General features: G+C 41.9%; 1 protein-coding gene across 1 annotated transcript in view; it reads left to right on the top strand.

The window, feature by feature from the left end:
- The first annotated feature begins 2,332 nt into the window (after positions 1-2,332).
- KCTD1 (potassium channel tetramerization domain containing 1) overlaps positions 2,333-20,711 on the top strand; it is a 100,669-nt gene continuing 82,290 nt past the window's right edge. The window contains exon 1 of the mRNA XM_068190248.1: positions 2,333-2,469. The gene's annotated coding sequence lies outside the window, so the exon portion shown is untranslated. The remainder of the gene's footprint in view (positions 2,470-20,711) is intronic.

Here is a 20,711-nt window from a genome sequence, read left to right on the forward strand (position 1 = left end):
TACCAAATGAGCCTCCTTAAGGTAAAAAATAATATGATTTTTTACTTCATGAGAAAATATACCTTTTCTTATCTCATGCTGACATCATTTGATAAACTTCTTGCTGCAGGTAAAATAACTGTACAAGGATATTTTTCATATTTTTAAAGGATACTATATTACTATTTTTCTTCCCCTTTCACCATAACAGCCATTTGCAAGCTTGAAATTAAAGTTTGTTCCTTTACTGATGATTTTTCTCTGTAATATGCAGGTCGCTAATGAGTGCCAGGATGCTGGCATGACTTTATTTATTTATTAGAAAGAGAAGAGCAGTGAAGCATTTAAAAGCCACACACACAGGCCATAAAAATTATTTTGTGTTGACACATTGTAATACAGAAATAAAGTTAGGTCACAACACAGGTGTACTAGACTTTATGTAAGGTTTTATTTCATCCAGATGGAAAACTGAATTTTTTTCTTTACTGTGAACTGACAAACCATGAGAACCTTTAAATTGTTGAACCAGCTTTAAGTACTTTAAAATCACTGTGCTCAAGCTGCATAACATTAGTAAGGGTTGCAATGATCCTGTTTCATACAAACCCAGTTGGGGAAGGCGCATATGGCTGAGGGGAGTTTTTCCTCTTGTGCGCTACCAGTTTTTGGAAGAATATTAAAAATAGAGTTTGAAGATGAAGCCACGTTTCTTGGGGCATGTAAGTGTGTGATTACTCTAGCTTTTCCTTTTAATTTCGGTCAGCCATTCCTGGTTAATTAACCTATTTGTTCTTGTTACAACAGAATGACAAAGCATTCGCAAATGGTGCGAGATTCCTACATGGGAAGTCCTTCCATGTTATTAGGCTTATCACTTAAAGAGAAGAGGAAAATCCAAAAGAATGCGTTGGATGTGTTTTTAAGCAAGAGAATTAGTCATTCCTGAGGCTGCAGCAGCAGCCGTAAGAGAAAAGGCGATTGTTATATTTTGCATTTTTTTCTCTAAAATACGAAAAACATATCGTAAAAAGCTAATTGCAGATATTCTCTGGGCAAGTCTGGTTCTACTCAGAGGCTTTACTGGGCAGTTTTGGCCTCGTAGCCTGGTCTTTCTCCTAAGAAATGTCAGTAAAGTCCCTGAATTAATGGACTGTGAAGTGCTTAGAAACATACCGTTTCACAAAAGTATACAGTGAGGATGTGACACTAATGGGAGGTGACCCGTGGGTTTATGACAAAATAGTCCACTCTAACAGGAACAACAACAAATTAATACAGCTTCTGTGCACAGAAGCTTTGAACAAAGCAATACCCAGTGGCGTGGGAGGTGAAGAAAGGTAGAATAAGGGAAAAGTGACCAAGAAAAAGATTTTTAAATTATTTGTCTATTCACCGTTTTGTTATCTTCAGGAGAAGGCAGCTGCAAACTGCAGGGTAAAGAAAATTAAAAAGGCAAGGCTCCATTGTAATTGGGTAATTGGAGAAGGAAAGTTAGTAGCATTTGGAAAGATGTCACATGAACCGAAGTGGTAAATTCCGGGATTTGCTTACACGAATTTGTTATATTTTAATTTTGCTGCTTAAAAAAAATTATATAGATAGATAGATAGATAGATAGACACATATAGAAAAATTTTAAAAATGCAGTGCAACTCCTTCAATCTTTTTGCAATTCTGCATGGTTGAACATTTGAAATGAGTTTGTGTATCACCCCCAGGCATTGATTCAGACTTGACTGGGGCAAAGCAGACTCCATGTGCTTATTTTTATACACGTCATTTGGGAAGTTATATAGCCAAGGGAACAGAAAATGTGTTGCTCCACTGCCAAATTATCCCATATCCCTCGATCAAAACGGGAGGTGATCCTAATCAACAAGTTGTGCGACCTTAGTGCAGTGGCAATGTCAGGTCAACTCGGGAAAGTGAAGAGACAGAGCTAAATACAAATAAAAAGAAAGAGAGAGACAGAAAGGAAGAAAGAAACAACCAACAATCCTTATAATTATCATCATCTGCTGCTTTTCCCTCTTCTGGCAAAGAAACACTCCATCCATTTGCAGAAATCGCCCGCGGAAACGTTACATCAAAACTAATCACAACGATTAAAATCAGCTTTTCTGTGCAAGAGGAGAGTAAAAAGCAAGTTGTAGGCTGGAATGAGACTGTTTTTTCCACCAAAAAAAAAAATCCGAAAAAATATACACGCGATATATATATATGTCTTTCTATATGCACGTTTCGAAGGAGATCAATTTTATGCCCGTGTGATCAGTTAATTTAATTTAACTTTTATTTCGGAGATTGATTCAGACTCGAGGTAGAGACATGAGCTAATTGTATCCTGATCCTTGCCTTGAGGGGTTTCAAAGCCCTGGAGCAACTATTCTCTGTATTTTGCTCTGTCTACCTTAGCCAAGCTATTGCATTTCTCTCTGGTGTAGCGAGGAGAGCAGACCGCTGCCGGGAGAGAGAAATATCGGAAGTGTGAGTTGGGGGGGAAAGGGGAGAAAGAAGGGGGGAAGGAGAAAAAAAAAAAAAAAAAAAAAAAAAAGGAAGGGGGAAAAAAAAAAAAAAAAAAAAAAAGAGGGGACACTTTGGCCGCTCGGATGTTCCAGGTAAGGGCTGCTCGGGATTGTTGTTGTTTGCAGCGGAGGGTGCGGAGGGACTCGGGCGCCTCTCGCTTCCACGCATGTGCCGGGCGCTCGTACCCCGCGCGGGGACGCGGCGCGGCCGCCTCGCCCGCCGCGCTCCCCCGCGCAACCCGCGCCCCCGCGCAGCGCCGCGGGGAGGCGGGCGGGGAGCGGCGGCGAGCGGCAGCGGGGGAAGGAGGGAAGGAGGGAAGGAGGGAGGGGGCCGCGCGGCGGGCGGGCGGGCGGACAAGCGAGGGGCGCCTCCTTTCCCCGCCGCTGCGATGGGGGGACTCGGGCGGCGGTGTGTGCGGGGCGGGCGGGGGGGGGATGTGTTTAATTTAAACGTGAGTGTTTACGCGCTGGGGCTGCGCGCCTGGCATTGTTCTCCGCCGGGCTGCAGGAGGGGGCCGCCATTGTGTGTGTGTGTGTCTGTGCGAGAGCGGGAGGCACCTTCCCCCATGCCCGCGCCCCCTCCGGAGCCCCCCGCGGCGCCCTTTGTTGCCGGGGTGGCGGAGGGAAGGGCGGCCCCGCGGTTCTCCCCCCGCGCTCCGCCCGCGGGGCAGCGGCGGCCGCTCTGCCTCCGCGCCAAGACCGCGGCTGCCCCGTCCCCTGTGTCCGACGCCGGCCTGGATGAGGGAGCCGGGTACGCCGGCTTAAAAAAAAAAAAAAAAATAGAAAAAGGAAGAAGAAAGCAAGCCACCCGCCGCCTGTTTCCAATCAACGCGGTACAAGTTTATGTGAGCGTGCCCCCGCGGGCACCGAGCGTGCTCGGACTGTTCGGGAGAATTAAAGATGGGCGAAACGCTTCCCTCTCCTGGGCGGCGGGGGCTGCCGAGGAGCGCGGCTGCTTCCCGGCCGGCAGGGAAGGGAAGGGAAAGGAAAGGAGGAAAGGGCAGGGGCCGCACCACTCGGTGCCCGCAGGCAGCGCCCGGTGCGCGGGGGGGGGCGAGGTGCGGCTGGGGCTCCCGTAATTGCTGTTCCCGGTCACGAGCCCGGAGGAAAGGCTGGGCCTGGAACGCAACTTTCCAGCTTCAGCCGCCCCCGAGCTCCCGGGGGCGGCCGAGAGCCGGGGGCCGTGGAAGGGGGCTGAGCGCTGCGGGCGTGGGGAGTGGGGAAACTCCGGGGTGACCGGGGGAAGTTGGTTCCTTGCGCACGCCGAGTCCGGCAGGTAAAAAAAAAAAAAAAATTTAAAAAAAAAGTGTCACTTTAATAGTTGCGGGTGGGGCTCTGCAGCGCCCGCGGAAGGATGCTCGGCCCGCGGAAGGATGCAGGCCCCGCGGGTCGGAGGCACTTGGCGAAACTTCCCTTTGCCTATTCAAAATGACTGCGGTGATTTTGGTGTATTAATTGCGCCCGAAGCGCAACACAAAATGTTCTAGCACACGCTAGAGGTCCCTCTCAGAGCTGTCAGACGTTAGGGTGTTTTCAGGTTGGGTTGTTCTTCATTATTTATTTTTCCCCGCTTTAACTGTTTGAACAAAACCGGCTGTCCCTTCAAATGCCAGCGCAGCGAGCGTTGTTCAAATAAGGGTGAAGAAAGATTTGTGACTTTCTTGTTTGTGCCCTGGTGGTTTGGGCATCAGTTAATAAACTGCGCTCTTGAAAAAAATTAATGTAGACGGTATTAATTTCATGCACCGATTTATGAGTTTTGTTTGAAATAGTCTCATCGTTTGTTGTTGGGGCCAATTCCAAATTTTGTGCTCGGTTTTCTGTTTTCTCATGTGATTCCTGCCATGGAAGTAAACAGCGTAAAACTTGAATAAGGATGCCAGGCAATGGCTTGTGGTTTTTAAAAAGAGAAACATGCAAGCAAGCAAAAAGCCAAGTATTAAAATTATAAAGAGTCAATAAAAATTATGGAGGTAACTAAAAATCATTGATCCCAAGAAATTTCCATATCCAGACTGTTTTAGAGAACTAATTAGTTCCCCCAGTCTTCATGTATTACAACAATATTATCACCATTTTACGGATGGAGAAACTGAGAAATAAAAAGAAGGTCACTGACTTGCCTGAAGCCATATAGCAAATAAAAGATAGATCTGGAATCAGCTAGGACAGATTTAGATCTCTTGCTGATTTGCACTGCTGTAGCCATTGATTTCAGTGGAGTTCTTCTGGATTTAAGTCAAGTTTGGACCTGATGTGTTCCTCTGTCCCTAAGAAACACTGACTTAATGTAATTTCCATTTTGATCATGAGTGAATTAGATGCAAGATTTTAGGGAGAGTATTTGGTGTACATCCACTCTTTGAAAGACAAATTACTGTGAAACTTTAGGACTCAGCTGGCTCTTGATTATTCTTAATTTTTTTTTCCCCATTACAATTTCATTTGTAACCTCAGCATAGTTCCCTAGTTGGGTTTTGATATTGCAGGGTTTTTTAATGAATTATTTCCTATGTCCGGTGCAGGTTTCTTACTGGATTCTGAGAAGCATATCTTACTAGATATCTCCGAATGAAACCAGTTTTATGTTGGAACACCCTAAGATTTTGCGTGAGGAAAACTTCCATTTGTTGCAGATCTCTGGCAGAAATGAAAAACTGCATGAATATTGTATGTGAAAACAGCCAGGCTTTCCCCTGCATAGTGGAAAGGCTGCATGTAGACTTGCACACATAGGCTCTTTATTGGATTATGCTAAGTTTATGTATGGAGAAAATGCGATGTGAAGGGAAATATTCACTGATCATAACAAATGTTTGTACATTATTCAAAGTGGGGTCTTTCACAATTAACAAAATACCAAATCTGCCAGTCACAGTCAGATAGCATTTCACATGAGTCTAGCTGGGAAGGAATGATAATTTCTGCTTTCTGTTTTCCAACTACTTTAGAAATATTTTCAGGATACCATAAAACAGACACAGATGTACAGATTCTGGTTGTGGTGCTTTACTCTTCATTTTTTAATGTGTGCTGGTATATACAAACTGCCTCCACTAAAGCGCAATATAAAGTTCCTGCTTTCATGTCATCAGATGAATTTAGGAAGATGCTGGTACTTCAGGGACCTGACATTTCCTCAGTGTTGCTGACATCGCTGCAGTGAGTGTCTGACCTGACATCCTCCTGTGTGTGGAAGCAGGCATAGATTTTGGATGTAATTAAGACTATTCCACCCCATCCTCCTGCTCCAATTTGAGCTTATACGTCTGAAATAGACAGTATTTAGTTGGGAATTAGCTCCACAGAGTGCATATGGTTTGTTTAAGAACTTGTACTGGCTCCCTGGCTGGGCAGAGTTTTAAATGCCAGAGCTTCAGCCTCCTTTCTCATGTTCTGTGCAGTAAACTACTGTGCCTCACTTGCAGTACATGTGCAACTCTTCTCTTGTACCAGAGGAAAAATAATGTTGATCAGAAGCAAATTTTAGCGGAGATGCCTGCTGTTACTTATTTTGGATCCTTTTACGCTGTTGCAGCGGAGCCAAGTTGGATCTCCTTCCAGGAAATAAATTTAGTTAGTTGTTGGGTTTTTTTCTGACAGAAACATAATTCTTACTCTAAATGGAATTTTTTTCTGTTGGTCTGTGTTGCATTTATGTTTTCTTTTTACAGCCAGGATAGAATTAATCTCTGGTATAGTGCCATTGACTTCTGTGTTGTTTCACAAAGCATTAATTTGTTTTTCTGTGTTAAAATAGAGATTTCTGTTGTCCTGCTTTCCACAGAATACATTTTTTTAAGAAAGAAGTTTGATTTTAGAAGGAGACAAATATAAAACATACATCTTCATTTTTATTTTGCCCACCTTTACTACTTGAGCATGCAGAGATCTCTTCTTTTTCTACTTCTATGGTAAATTAGGTTGAGTATGTATGTTTAGAGAATGTCTAGGCAGGAGAAGGGAGTAGCTACTATCTTCCTAGCTGATAATACCTGAAAAAAATCTAGAAGTGAAAGCAATTAGCACATTCCATACTGATGATGTATGCTGTAGCTCTAATAATCTTGGATTTTCTAATGTGCATTTTAATCATGCTCTTAATCCAGAAATCAAATGAACAACATCCCATATCCAAATGAGCCGAAGCTGATGCTGTAGAAAGTTCATTTGTAATCCCGTGTTTATGAAGTGAATGGCTCACCCGATAACCTCTTCCTGATAGCTCCTCATCTGGCTGCCTTCCCCCACTGGCGGTGGAAGTCATGGTTTGATGTGGTTGGCAGGTTTGTGCAGATGCGGCTTTGCAGGTGTTTTGTACGCAGCCGAAGTCTCTGGGTGAGGGATACAAAGTTTAGGAGTGCTTGCTGGGGCAAGGGACAACTCATACTGACAGGTTATTTAGTGGCTTTTACTCAACTGGTCTTTGCCCGGTGCACTCATGGATAAGGAACAGCCTTTTAAAAAACCCAAAACTGGAAAAAAAAAAAAAAAAAAAAAAAAAAACCTGAACAGCAGGATTGCTTGAAGATTATAGGAAAAGGAGTTCTGTCTCACACAGGCTAATGGCTCTTTCTGCTTTACATCTGTGGTTCCCCCTCAGCTAGCATTTATGACTCAGTTCTGCCTCAAACCTCAGGTTCAGGATAGGCATCTATGGGTTTTCCCTTATTTTCCCTGGCAGAGTTCAGGATGATTTGCAGGACAGAGCCACAGGCATGTGCATCCCACTTCTGACTCTGTGATAATGGTTGCCTCTATCTAACAGGCTGCTGGTGTGGGAACAAAACTGCTGTACTAGGCTTTGTCAGACCTCACCTGTCAGCTTTCAGTTCTCACAGGTGATCTCTGAAGCCACATGAAGATTGGATCAGGCAGAAATGATGGGAGGTTGTCTCAGGCAAAATATCTCCAGCAGACATGAGGAAGTGTTAGTATTTCTACATAAGTCACGGGTGAAACTTAATCTGTAACACAGTGTGCATCTCCAGGCATTCATCTTTGAGTCTTTGAGGAAGGTGAGCTTAAGCTGGAGCTAGAAGGCTGACGGGGGAATGGACAGTCTGGCTTTTGAAAGGAGATTAGAAGAGGCTTGAATGTCCTTTTTAGCAATGTGTAGTCTGCAGAGTGATATGAAAATTCTGTCAAGTCACACAGGTAGTGAATCCCAGAGAGGAGAGAAGTAGCTATTCAAGCTAAATGACAATAAACGTGGATATAAACTGGGCCTGCTTAGGCAATAGTTTCCCAGAACATTTCCAGATGCATTATCTAGAAGATGCAGCATTTAAAGTGAGACCTTAAATTTGGTAATACTCTGTTTTGTGCATGCCTTTAAAACCTGGGCTACTTGGAGAATATTTCCAAAAAGGTACCACTGTGACCTTTGTTGTGACCAATAGGCTATGATTGACTAAGTTTTTTTTCATCAACATTTCTGTCAGTGGACAAAATAGCTTTTTTAAAGAATATACACATTTATATATATGCGTGTATGTATATGTAGATATATGTGTCAACAATCAATTTCCATACCCGAAAGCCACTATTTATTTTGAATGTTCCTTAGATAGAAATTTGAAAAACACCAACTGACAGAAACAGTTTTTAAAACACAGAATTTTTCACGGAAAAAAAAATTCAGTATCTATTTTTATTATCAGTGAAAATTTTGCAGAAGTTTTGCCAATGGGAGGAATTTCTGATTTGCTCTTCACATAGCATCCTTAGTTTATTTTCATTCCAGCTGCAAAACTATATCTCTTTCTATAGTTCTTCATTTTTCCCAAGTTAGACCTTTAATGCTTACAGTTTTCCTATGATCTCTTTAGAGGCATTCATTTTATTTTCAACACATTCTATAAGAAGGAGAGGGGAGATTCAGCAAAGAAACATGAGCAAAAAGCCCTTTTTTCTTTTCCTCACTTTCTTACAAACTTAACTCCAAAACACCCTCTCGATCATCCAGTCACCCAGTCAACCTTCAGCACGCTAATTTGCTTTCATGCCCAGTCTGTAAATCCTGGTGGGGCAGTACCATCTCCCCTCCTGCAGCAGAGCTCTGCAGGTATTCAACAATTAATCATATCTCCTGCCATCAGTGTTGCCAGGAGAGCAGGGAGAAGAGAGGGGAGGAGAGGCAGGCGTTCAGTATAACTCTGAATAACTGTTGGAAGCCAAAGAATCCAGGGGCTGCCGAAGCAGCTGAAATTTCACTTCCCAGGAGCAATTTGCCTTAAAACAGCTTTATTTCCCTCCGTGAACTGATCTTGGCGGCGGCATTAGGTGGAAGAGATGCGTAGCGCAGCTTCCAAAGGGAGTACAGGTCTATCAGCATGATCACAGAGCTGTCAAGGGAAGGAGGGAGGAGCGCCCTGTTCACCAGGACCTAGAGAATGGAATGGAATGAAATGGGGGTCTCTACCTAAAATACCGATGTGAATCTCCCCAAGATGCTTTCTAAACAAGCCAAGACTCACCTACAGGTTTAGTTAAGTTGCCCTGAGAGGTTGATGGGCCATCCGTTCAGCACAGGGGACCGTGCTGAATAATTCACAGATCGTTATCATTTCTGTAGCCCATTATGTACCCATTACACCGAATCTTTTCTAAACACCTAAGAGAGCTAATCGATGCGCTAAGGACCACTCACACAAGGTAAACAGACATTCCTGGCTTGCCAGTAACAGGCGGGTTTGACACCATTTATTTACAGCAGCCTGTTCTGCTCTGAGTGGGACGGCAGGAAAGGGGCTTTACGGGCTTAACATCTGTACAGGAGAGGGCTTATAGCGATGTCAGGGCAGCTGCCCCAGCTGGTGGCTGTAGGTGAAGGCATGGAGACCATTACAGGAGAAAATGAGAAAAAGGCTGACTAAATGGGCAGAGGACAGTTTACACCCTGGTTATCAAAGGGGGCTCACAGGTGCAAGGGAGTTAGGGAGAGCCTTGAAGACTGGTGAAAGTCCAACGGAGGAATTCAAACACAGTCAAAAGGGAGAGCTGGGGCAAGTAGGACTCCAGCCTGTGTTGACAAACAAAAAGCCAATGGCTTCATTCTAGGCATTCAAGAGATGGTCACTGACGAGATCCAGGTGAAATCTTACATGGATTTGGAGCTTGGCTCTGGAGGAGGGGGAAAGAAGCGGTGGAGTTCAAGATGGCTGCAGATGTGAGCTAAGAGACAAAATGAGAAAGTGCAACCTTCCGTATCCTCCAGCTTTTCCTTACAGTAGCCTCTGTGGTACAAAAATACCTTGGGATTCCTGGAGGCAAAATGAGGCCATGATTTTTGCTATTAGCAGAAAACTGAATTTCTAAGGCTGGTAATGCTTTTTCAAGGAAGAGACTTCCTGAGAAACCAGGAGGCAGGAGCATTCCTATTTGGGAAGAACTCTGGTCAGGAATAAAACTGTTAGCTCTTTCTCAGGGAGAGAAGTGGTTCTTTCAGGGAAAACTGTGGCTTTGAATAAGCATTTTCTTTAACTCAAAAATTAGTGTTCATTACTGGCTGCGTACAGTCTTTCATTTTTCCCTTAGTTTTCCTCAAGTATTTGCATCAATGTCCTACAACTGGGAGTTCCACAGGTTGCTGAGAGATAAGCTGTAGAGTGATATCCTTATTCATTTATAGGCTAATGCCTTTTTTAATTCCATTAGGTGCCCTCTTGTTTTATCAAGGGCATCTGATTTCTCCTTCACACCATTCATTATTTTATATACCTCAATTCCATCATCTTTTACTGTTTTCCTTTCTAAATGAAATAGTTCTGGTTTTAATCTTTTTGTTTAGAAATACCCCCACATGTCTCTAATCTTTTTTGTTGCCTTTGGCTATCTAGTGTAGCTATCTATCACTCCCATCTTGCTTCTCACTGGATCTTTTAAAGCTAGTTCCAAAGTCATCAGCGTGAAAGAGACTGAAGGATGGTATTGGGGTCAAAGTATATTACCGAGACTCCTAAGTTCTTCCTCCAGATCTCCTGCCCTATGAACTTAGACTAATCACTTGGCTGCAGAATTTCACAGTTTCCCTTTTAGTTCCAGAGAATACAACGGGGAAGTCTCAAGCAAAATATGTTAAGTGTTTCTCCATGTCTAGATGGAAATTATTCTAGATGCATAGCTGTATTAAATGGAGTGGTTTTGATTGTTTTTCCACAAGGCAGCTGCATGTGTATTGAAATTTGTAACTTCTCCCTAACTAACTCTTTGATTGTATGGTGCTTGACTGTTTCCTATTTGTTACACTCCTCTGATATTAGGTTCCAAACATATTCAATTAAGCAATTTCTTTTTTGTTATTTTATAGTGAGCTTCATATGGAAAGTATGAGTTGCTAGTAATTTGGGTCAAACAGACATATGACTTTCATGTATCCTTGGGGATTTGGAAAGTCAGCACAGTCCTGATGAAAGTGAAAAACAGGATCAAATTCTGACTTTTTACATGTAGGACACAGCCTGTTCCTGGGAGACACAAGGTACCCCTAACTCCCACTCATACTTCCCACATGTGGGATATAGACCAAGGTATTGCTGGCTTGCCTCCAGTCTACACAAACTAATTATCCACAACCTGTCAAGGCTCTTACAAGGAGCATAAGACTCACCCATCTGGTTCCCTCCTCTGACGTTTACAGCAGAGCTTGGCTGTTACATATTTTTAGCACCTCTATCACTCTCCAAAAGCCCACGTCAGGTCTGGGGCACCTTACTGCCTGGGTGTGTCATTTGGTGCCTGATTTCTGGCACACAGGAGCCAGGAGCACTCTGGATGGGTGTACATTGCTGTCACAGCCCCACACTCCAAGGAATCTCCTAAGCACACACCTTCCCAAGTGTCATCGCTTGCTGCAAAAAGGTCATGTGTCAAGCAGTGGGAGATCTATGAGGTGTCTGAACTATAAAACCTTTATTTTAAAATCTTCTTGTGCCACAAAAAATGCTGGAAAAACACACTTTGATAGGATGCTATTCCAGCAGAATGACAAAAGCAAGTTGATTTGGTATTTGTAGCATAAAGCTAGGGAAAATGGCATTGCTCTTTACACTGCTTTTTTTTTTTTTTTTTTTTTTTTTTTTTTTTTTTTTTGGTCTGCTTGTTTTTCCCCCTAGCCTCATAGCTCCGTTTTTTTGGTTTTTTTTGTTGTTTTTTTTTTCCCCTTGATGTCTGTACTTCCCTCTCTAAACAGATAGTCAGCTCCTACTTTCATGACCCCCCAGACGGCACTATCTGCTCCTTCCACTGGAGCTCAAGCCTCTGTACATATTCCTGTGCAAGCCCCAGGAAATTTGGTGCTCTTGTGGTCTCTGTGAAAAGAGGCCAATCCTGGAAGACTCTTGATACCCCCATTCAGGTCAATAGGCTTGTTTGTGTGATTAAGGATAACACATAAGGATGCTCAGGGGTGTTGAGACATCAAGAATATTTCCAGCTTTAAAAAAGAAAAAGGGTGGTTTGGATTTTGGTGGGGTTTGGAGTGCTTTGTTTCCCTTACACCTTATAGCTGGAATTTTGTCATAGCCTTCTGCTCAGTAGCATTCCCATGATACATGAACATGCTCAAAAAAAAAAAAAAAAAAACTTCCTGTGAGAAGTCAGTGAGCTTCATTAAATTTTCAAAGTTTAGAGCTGTGATCCTCTTTGCCTCTCTCCACGGGCAGCTGGCCCTGCCAGATTCTGATTGCTTATGTGAGCATTTGATAAATCTCACTGTGGACTACATTTGCTCTTTCACCCAAACAGTCACCACACACATTTTCCTAACACTGTAAAATTATGCCTGCCAAACATTTTCTGATGTAAAGTTAAAAGCCATCTATTACTGAAGTGATTTTTCAGCCCTTGTGGGCATGTTTTCCTTCTTTTTTTTTTTTCTTCTTGTATAGTTCAGATAGTTTCAAGCACTTTTAAACAGGCTGCCAAGGGTCAGTTTCAAAAAAAAAAATTCTTCATTCATTTTCTCCTAAAAAGTATGGTGATGCTGTTGTTTTCTTTTATGCAACTCTTTCCTTTCAGAGCTGAATTCCATTGAATGTAATGTTGTCTTACTGCCATGGCCATAGAGAACTTAATATAAAGCTGGAGATTGCTGCTTATTCTCTGTAAAGGTGTCAGTCTTGCACTTACATCAGGAAGGAGACTTCCCATTGGCTTCAGTTAGCCACAGCCAAATAGGCCCCATCCCACCATGCAGAAGTCGATGACACTCTCTGCAGTGGCCTCCACCGTGTGCAGTGACATTTATGCCCTGCTCTGCTCCTGAGACACCCAAACTGGCGATGTGGCTTGAAGGGTGCACAGCTCCCGCTGGCTGCCGTGCTCACCCGCAGGGAAGGGAACTGGGATGGACCTGGATCCAACTCATCCAGACTTGGAGCACTCCCAGGTTCCCCAGTCTAAGCTGGACCTGTGTGGATTTGGTTGCGTCTTTGCAGTCCAGTGATCTGGTGTCATTCATAGCCACGCTCTACATGCAAACTATTTGTTCATATGCAGAGCTTTGCCTGACCATTCCCTAATTTTTACTTCCTGTACAGATCATATTCCTCCTGTTAGTGTGGGAGCAGAAGGCAAGATGTCACTTCTTTCCTCCCTTTCCTCCCCTTCTCAATGCTCTGGGCATTTTCGTTTAAATGCCTCTATTTTTCCTCTGGGTTCCAGAGCTGTGCATGGTTTTTGAAACTGATTAAAGCAGTTTGTCCTACCATGGCAGAGAGATGCTAAAACAAAGCATGTGTGTCTCTTGGTCTTAAACCAGGATTTTTCTTACTCTTTTTTCCCAGTTGCTTGTTTAGCAAACATAGTTAAACAGAATAATGGTAAAAAAAAAAAAAAAGCAAAGCAACTCTTACATTTCCAGAGACCACCAGCCTGATAACACACCCATCTTTTTTCCAAAACCCTGCTAGTGCCCTTGAACTCACTAAAGACTGCTCTAGCATAAAGTGGCCTGACCAATCTGAATTTATCATTTCCCTTCAAAGCACCTTGGCAGGACCTTTATTTGAAATCGTATTTGTTGCTTGTTTGTGTCACAACTGCACTTCATGCAGTTTCTAGGAGTGTAGAGACTTGGGTCTGGGCCAGTCCTAAATACAGAAGCTAATACACAATTACTCCCTCATCCTGGGGAAACACAAGAAATACAAAACATTGTATAAAGCCTCCTGGGGTGTAGATAGAAGCCTAATAACAATATAACACCTAAACTGAACTGCAATTAAAATATAATCCTTTAAATTTCTTGCATTTGGAGGGAAGAGAGAGTTGGACAGAAGTGCAGAGAAGGAGTCAGAAGTGGAGGCATTACAATCTTTACCCTCAACATGGAACTACTTAAGCTTACCATAATTGCATCACAGAAGGTATGCATACCCTGAAACCAAAAAGGAAGCAGGAAGGCTAGAAAAAACAAACACAGCATGATGAACCAAACAGGTAACCTTCAGGAAAAGGAAATCTAGCCCTGGCTAACCCAAAAGACAGGAACGTAAACTGGCAAGGGAAAATGAAACAGGAGTACTGAGAGGGTATTTCAAATGCAAAGAGACACATTTCTACAAAGAATGGAGAAATTAAAATATCTAAAACAGAATTAGTGAATTTGCTGGATCAAAGGGGCAGTTAAAAATGACAAGATACAATTATAGACACTACATTATATCCTCCCATCAGTCTTTACCAATTGAAAATGCAGTCAGTCTCTAGATAGTCTATTTAATTACTGTAGATGGGTGCCTGTCAAACACTGAGGTATCAGAAAAGAAACTGCAGGATTGACATGCTAAAGTAACAAACCTCCCAGAGCAGATGGCATCAATCAAGACTGATAGCTGTTAACAAAAGCCTGCAAGTTCCCCTTAAAAATAGGCTATTCTGCTATACCAAAGCAATGGAATATTGCATGTATTTTACTTTAAAATCAAGATCATCTCAACCAAATGAAAAAGAAAGAAATTTTGAAATATAAGTTAGCAAACTAAAAAAATCTGCTTAATGCTAAGCATGGCTGATCCAGTAACAGTGAAACATACCTTTTATAATTTCCTAAAAAAATCTTGAAGATCTCAGTGATTATGCAGAACGATTTAATATAAAGTTTTAAGAAAATTTCAGAAAGTCTTTGATAATTTATCTCAGAAGATATTGCTAAGAAAATCTAAATCATGAAGTGAGATGCGAAATTCTGCCCTAGATCTGTTTTACAAAACAAAGGAAGTGTTGCAGGAATGAAAAATGAAGGGTTGGCAAAGAAGGCAGTAGAATACTTTGATGAATTTTCAGAACAATAAGGTGGGACATATAAACAAAACAACATTGGGAAAATTATGTGACCCCTTGGTCATCCAGGGTGAGATGACTCGGAAAAATTTGGGGACCCAAATAAATTGAGTTGAAGAGGAAAGTGACATTAATTGTATTGCTTTGCCAACACGGAAAATGCCAAATACGAGAGGAAATATTTTGTGTTCTCTGAAAACACTCTCAGGTTATGAAAAACCTGTTAAACTCTCTTATTTTCTTTGTCATGTTAAAGCAGAGCAGCAGTGGAAGGGGCAGACTGGTGCTCAGTCACCTGAAGGCAAAGCTGGAGAGGCTCCAGGCATCACCAGAACCTGGAGAGCAGTGAGAGGAGCTCCCTTAATGCAGCCAGGCTCCTCGCCCAAGTGAACTGGTCTGGTCACCCTGTTGAACAAGAGTTAAACACAGAACGGACCCAAAATGCACCAAAAGAGCTGGTTTGCTAAGAGAGGAGACGGAGCATATCATAAAAGTAAATTATATAATCAATACAGTTGGGAAAATAAATTCAACCTTTCATTTTGCTCTGCCACAATATTAGGAAATTTTTTGTGTAGCAGTGTTAGTTTGTAAAAAAAACCCCAGTGTTATTCCTGGAAGACTGAGCTTTTCCAAATTCTTGGCTAGAACTGGCTGCAGCATCACTCCTGCCTATTTCCATGTTTATTTCCTTGCTTTTGCATACTGAACCAGCCAGGGCAATGATCTCACAAAGATCAGAAATGCAAAAGGAAACATAAAGCCAGAAAGTCTAAAGCTAATAAGAGGAATTATATTTTGATATTAAATGGAAATTCCCTGGTGCACGATGGACTAGATGACCTTTAATGGTCCCTTCCAACTCAAACTGTTCTATGATTTGAAGATTCTATAACTGACAGCAAATATCATTCAACTCAGCATGGACTGGCACAGTGAGGTTCACCTGGGGTTGGTCCTTAGGAGAGAGACAGAAGAGAAGACTGTACAAAAATGGGACTTAGTGCCTTACAACAAAGCTGTGATCCAGTTTTAAAGAGAACTGTACTGGAGCCTTCACATTTTTTTCCTATAAAAATTACTAAATTTTGTAATCTAAAGGTTCCTTTCACTGCTCTTATGCATTTTCCATCCCTTACTCCTGCAGTGATCATGTTCTGCTGCAAAAAGTGTTCAGTTCGTTATGAGTTATTTGAAATTTTGCCAGTCCTGGAGTGGGCAAGAAAGAAATGGAGAGATGCTTGAATAAAGAGAAATCTTCATTTATAGTCATGAATAGGACATGATTAAAGCAGTGAATAAGTTCCTTTCATCTCACACCAAATACAGTATTTGTGGGATGTCAGGATTATGAATTTCTTGAGAATGACTGAAGTTCAAAATACTCCTATGTGTAATTTTGCAGCTAGTGGCACTTCAGGGTCCAGGAGTCACCAGGGGAAATTACAGAGAGGGAAATAATGTAGAGAAGAAACTTATGACTCAAATCGCAGTAGAGAAATGGAATTTAGTTCCAACATACAGTACATGCTTTAGTCTGCAAGCTAAGAAATAATAATATGAAACCTCTCTGCCTAACCTGATCTACAAATAAAACCTGTTTAATTCCTCCACCTTTCCCTGGCAAAGAGTAACATTGCTTTGGTAATGGTAAAGATAGGTAAAATGGTAGATACCTTCAGGGTGATATTACAACACTGAATTTTCTTATTATCTAAAACAAAACAAAACATACAAACAAACCAAACCAAAACAAAACAAAAAGAAGATTGCATTTTGTTCTTCTTAATCGGTGTCCCCAGTGGATGCTTCTGATGTTCTCTAATAGTATTTTAGAAGAAACTACATTTGAAAGCCCAGGATTTTACTTTTGTTTTTTATGACAGGACTGATAATCTTAGGTGCAAAAGAGACTCCTAGGCTAACACCTCTTGCTGTGTGTAGAGGAGAAAGGGAAGGAGGAAAGTGAAAAGCCACATCACACAGTTTTCCGTTCACAAGCACAGACTGTGTCATCTCCACAGCTTGGTGCACATCTTTATGTATATTCTGGGATTAATGGATATGGCATTCATATCTGCCAGTCACAAAATAGCAATTTGCAAGCTGCTCTGAGCATCCTGCCTGTGCCAGGGTTTCTTGGAGGTGGTCAGAACCTCACAGGATTAGACACGCTGGACAAAAATTACTATATTTAGCTATGCATAGGGAGTTCCCCTGTTTCCTTGGTTATCTAGTACCTTTGCAACTAGATGTTCTACTGAAGGCATTTTCAAGTGTTATCAATAACTTCTTCAATCCATAAACTGATCACAGAGCAGGGTAAAACTCATTGCTTAATAGAAAGCACATCTACGTCCCAGTAGACTGGCAAACAGAACAGCAGGAGTCACTGTCCAAAGGCAAAGAAATGCATACCAAGGTCTGTCCAGAAGTTAAAAGAGAGCAGGTGGAACATTTCCTTGTCACTCACAGGGGAGGACATGGTTGCTTGGTGCACCATGCATTTGTGAATGGTGGGAAGATTATGAGCAGACAGTTAAACAAGGAGATGTATTTTAGTGCTCTGTTCTGAGTGAAATGAGAGAAACAAGTTCCCAAAAGACACAGAGAGTCAGCCATATAAGTTGTGGATTTGTTTTCACTGTGCTCAGATCCTTGCTTTTGCTATGAGCAGATGACAGCAAAGTTATCGTAAAAATGATGATTATTTGAATAGAAAAACCACAAATTAATAGAATGGTAGTATAGATATTGGCCACCTATACTGTTACATTTTTTAATCAGCAGATTTCAAGGTCTGTAAAAAAGAAGTGTTTTATTTTGGATGCATTTTCTAGAGAGGGAAACTGCTGCACAAAAAATGGAGTGACCTATCCAAATTCAGCCAGGAGGCAATTGGCTGAGTCAGGAATAGCAACCAGAGTGCTGGCCCAATGAGGAAGGCATTTTAAAACAAATGGAACCGAGCAGAAATGGGATCAATGTCCCCACATTTCAGCAGTGAGAAGTGCCAGCTGCCTTTAATATTTTTTAAAATATTAGCACACACCTTTTTTTTTTTTTTTTAAGATGAGTATTTAATTAATTACTGAACTGGCTCTGCCGTTCCTCTACAGAATGAAAACAAGCACTTAAGTCTCTCCTGTCAACCCCACCCAACATTTACTCAGTTACAACAGATGGATGAGTGCCACAGACCAGATGTCAAAATGATCCCAAATTTGATGCTGCACAAGAAACTGTAGCATGCTGCAGAAAATAACTGCTCCCACAGTAATATCATTGAAATGCCAGGTTGCACTGATCCTTGTTAGAGGTGATGTGCACAGAACCCAGACAGCAAAGGCTGTAGTTGCTGCCACAGCCTCCTGAAATCTTTCCATCTCTTTTAGTAGTCTTGCCTAAATTTTATTGTCTTCTAAAAGTGGGAAGGTTTGCTGGAAAAGGATATAGAAATACCTGGCTGAAGTCCAAGAGGGATGAGATGAGTGTCTCTTCTCCTTGGAACAGCTTTGATTACACCTGCTTTTGTAGTGCCTAGTAAATAAGGATGCTCCTTGCTGCCCTTTGACATCAGCCTTGAAGGACAGGTGATCTCTCTTCTGAGACACTTAAAGTCTTCTCCTTGAAGATGAAGAGATTCAGATGTGGTGTTGTCAGGGATGTATGTATGTATGTGAAGAAGGTATTAAGCTTTGACATTTACATAGGTGCTAGCTTCATTCAAATGGTTTATATAATGTTGTATCCATTGACTACTTTAAGCCTGAAGCAGTGTAGCCTTCTGGGAAAACCTGAGGGCCTTGAGGTTGGATGGATGGCCCAGAGTTACTGGACTTACCAAGGAAATTGGTCACCCTCTGTGTCTGTAGCATGGCATGATGACCTGGGCCATGAGAGCTCCCCTGGAATTGTGGAGCATCTGTAGCTGTTACAGAATAGTTCAGATGAACTCCAGACATGCCTTTGCAAGCCTAGTTTGACTTCTCCCAGAGCAACAACTCTTGCAAACAAAAACTTGTACAGTGGGACTGGCACACTCATCCCAGAGCTCTGCCGTAGTCTCAGCAATTCAGACAGGAAATATGTACAAAACAGCTGTCTTACAAGAAAAGATCTGTCAAAACTGAAGTGTTTTTTTGAAATTTTTCAGTTTTGAATAAATCCTGAAGGGCAAAGCCTTTTTGGTTAAACTGACTGGACAAATGATTAGAAGTACCAAAAGTCTGCTGATTTGAGCAACTACATAGGAGAGCCTAAACACCTGGAACCTGTATGAGACAGAGGTCCACCCTTCAGACCTGAGAATGGTTTTCCTTTTGTCCTAATGGGGATTTGAAACCTCTAAATTGCCATTTCCCAGATATGTACTTGTTTTTGTCACACTGTCCCTATGCTGGAAGAAGTATTTTGGATACAGGAAAGGGAGTCCAGGGAGATCATTGATGACACTGTCTTACTAATTTTAATTTTCAACCTCTGAGTGTTTCTCTTTTTCAGAGTATTTAGCATTTTGCAGCATTCTGCCCCAGTTGCATGTAATGAGCACTTAGCTCTTTCACAAATGAGATCTCAAGTCATTACAGTCAGACACCCACAGCAAAAAAAGAAGAGGGTTTTCATGCCCACTTTGTTCGGTTTGAGTTACTAGTCCAGTACTCAAACACAGAAACTTTGCAGCAGAGCCAGGGATATAATCAAAGGATGTATCTTCAGCTCCAGGCAAATCTGAGACAAACTGTCGGACTACAGATGCCTATTCAATGAGTCGCATCCATCCTGGGCACTGAATGAGGCAAAGGCCCTGTAGAAAAAGGAGGATGTGATTAGATCATTAAGTGCAAAAGAAAATGTGGCAGTAGGAGAAGCAACATAGCTATGCTGGCTTTAAGCCAATTAGTGGGGAAACAGGTTTATTTTTGCTGTGGCTGTATGGAAGGCTCTAGTGTTGGGTAACTTGTATAAATGTCACACCTCTAGTTTGCTGAGCAAACTTACCATATTCTCTTTGGTGTCCACAAACTCTCAGCAGCATAAGAGAGTCAGGATCCCTTTTCAGATCAAAGCTTAATCATGTTTCTGCTGCCTTATCACATTCCCTTTATTTTCAGCACATGCGTGGGATCACACAAGGCAGGCATGGCCTGAAATACCAAGGCACTACATGTAAAATGGTGGCTGATTCTTGGCAGCAGAGTCAGGCATTCAATGCGTTTTTAATATTCTGTAAGATCTTTGACTTCCAACACTAAAGAATAGACTCTATTCCAAAATCCCTACAGTGTGTCTGTGTGTCCCTACATTTTTGAGAAACCCTGATGCTATGTCCGTAAGGCACAAGGAGCTAATACATGTTAATCATTAACCGACTCCAGAACAATAACATGTGCAAGTTCTTTGAGCTTGAGTGCAAGTTCTTTGTGGATATTGGACCTCATTACTGTGTTCCTATTGGAGCAGTGACCTCACCATTTTGGCTTGTGTTGCATCAACACCATCTAACACTGTAGCAATGGAGGCACCAGAGGGTTATATACATGGTTATTGAATTCTGTGTGCTTTAGTAGAGGTTTTTTATGTCACATAATTTTGTAAGACAAAATTTTGCAGCTCTGATTCTCAAGATGGAAAGCAGTTTCTGTGATCTAACCAAGATCAAGGAGGTGATGCCCACTTGTATCTTCACATCAGTGCAACTGTACTAATAGTGATGAGACTCTATTAGTACAATTGTTGGTCAAAATAAAATGAAAACTTCCCCATTAATCAGTCACGTTATTAAAACTATCAACAGAGAAGTCCTGATATAGTAAAAGAAGGCTAGTAACAGAGGACAGGAAGGGACATGGGAGATCTTTTAGAGTTTTCTAGTTGAATATTTTGTACTAGTTGATTAGCAGATCACTAAAACTTCTT

The sequence above is a fragment of the Anomalospiza imberbis genome, chromosome 1 (genome assembly GCF_031753505.1).
Source record: "Anomalospiza imberbis isolate Cuckoo-Finch-1a 21T00152 chromosome 1, ASM3175350v1, whole genome shotgun sequence".
Taxonomy (NCBI): Eukaryota; Metazoa; Chordata; class Aves; order Passeriformes; family Viduidae; genus Anomalospiza; species Anomalospiza imberbis.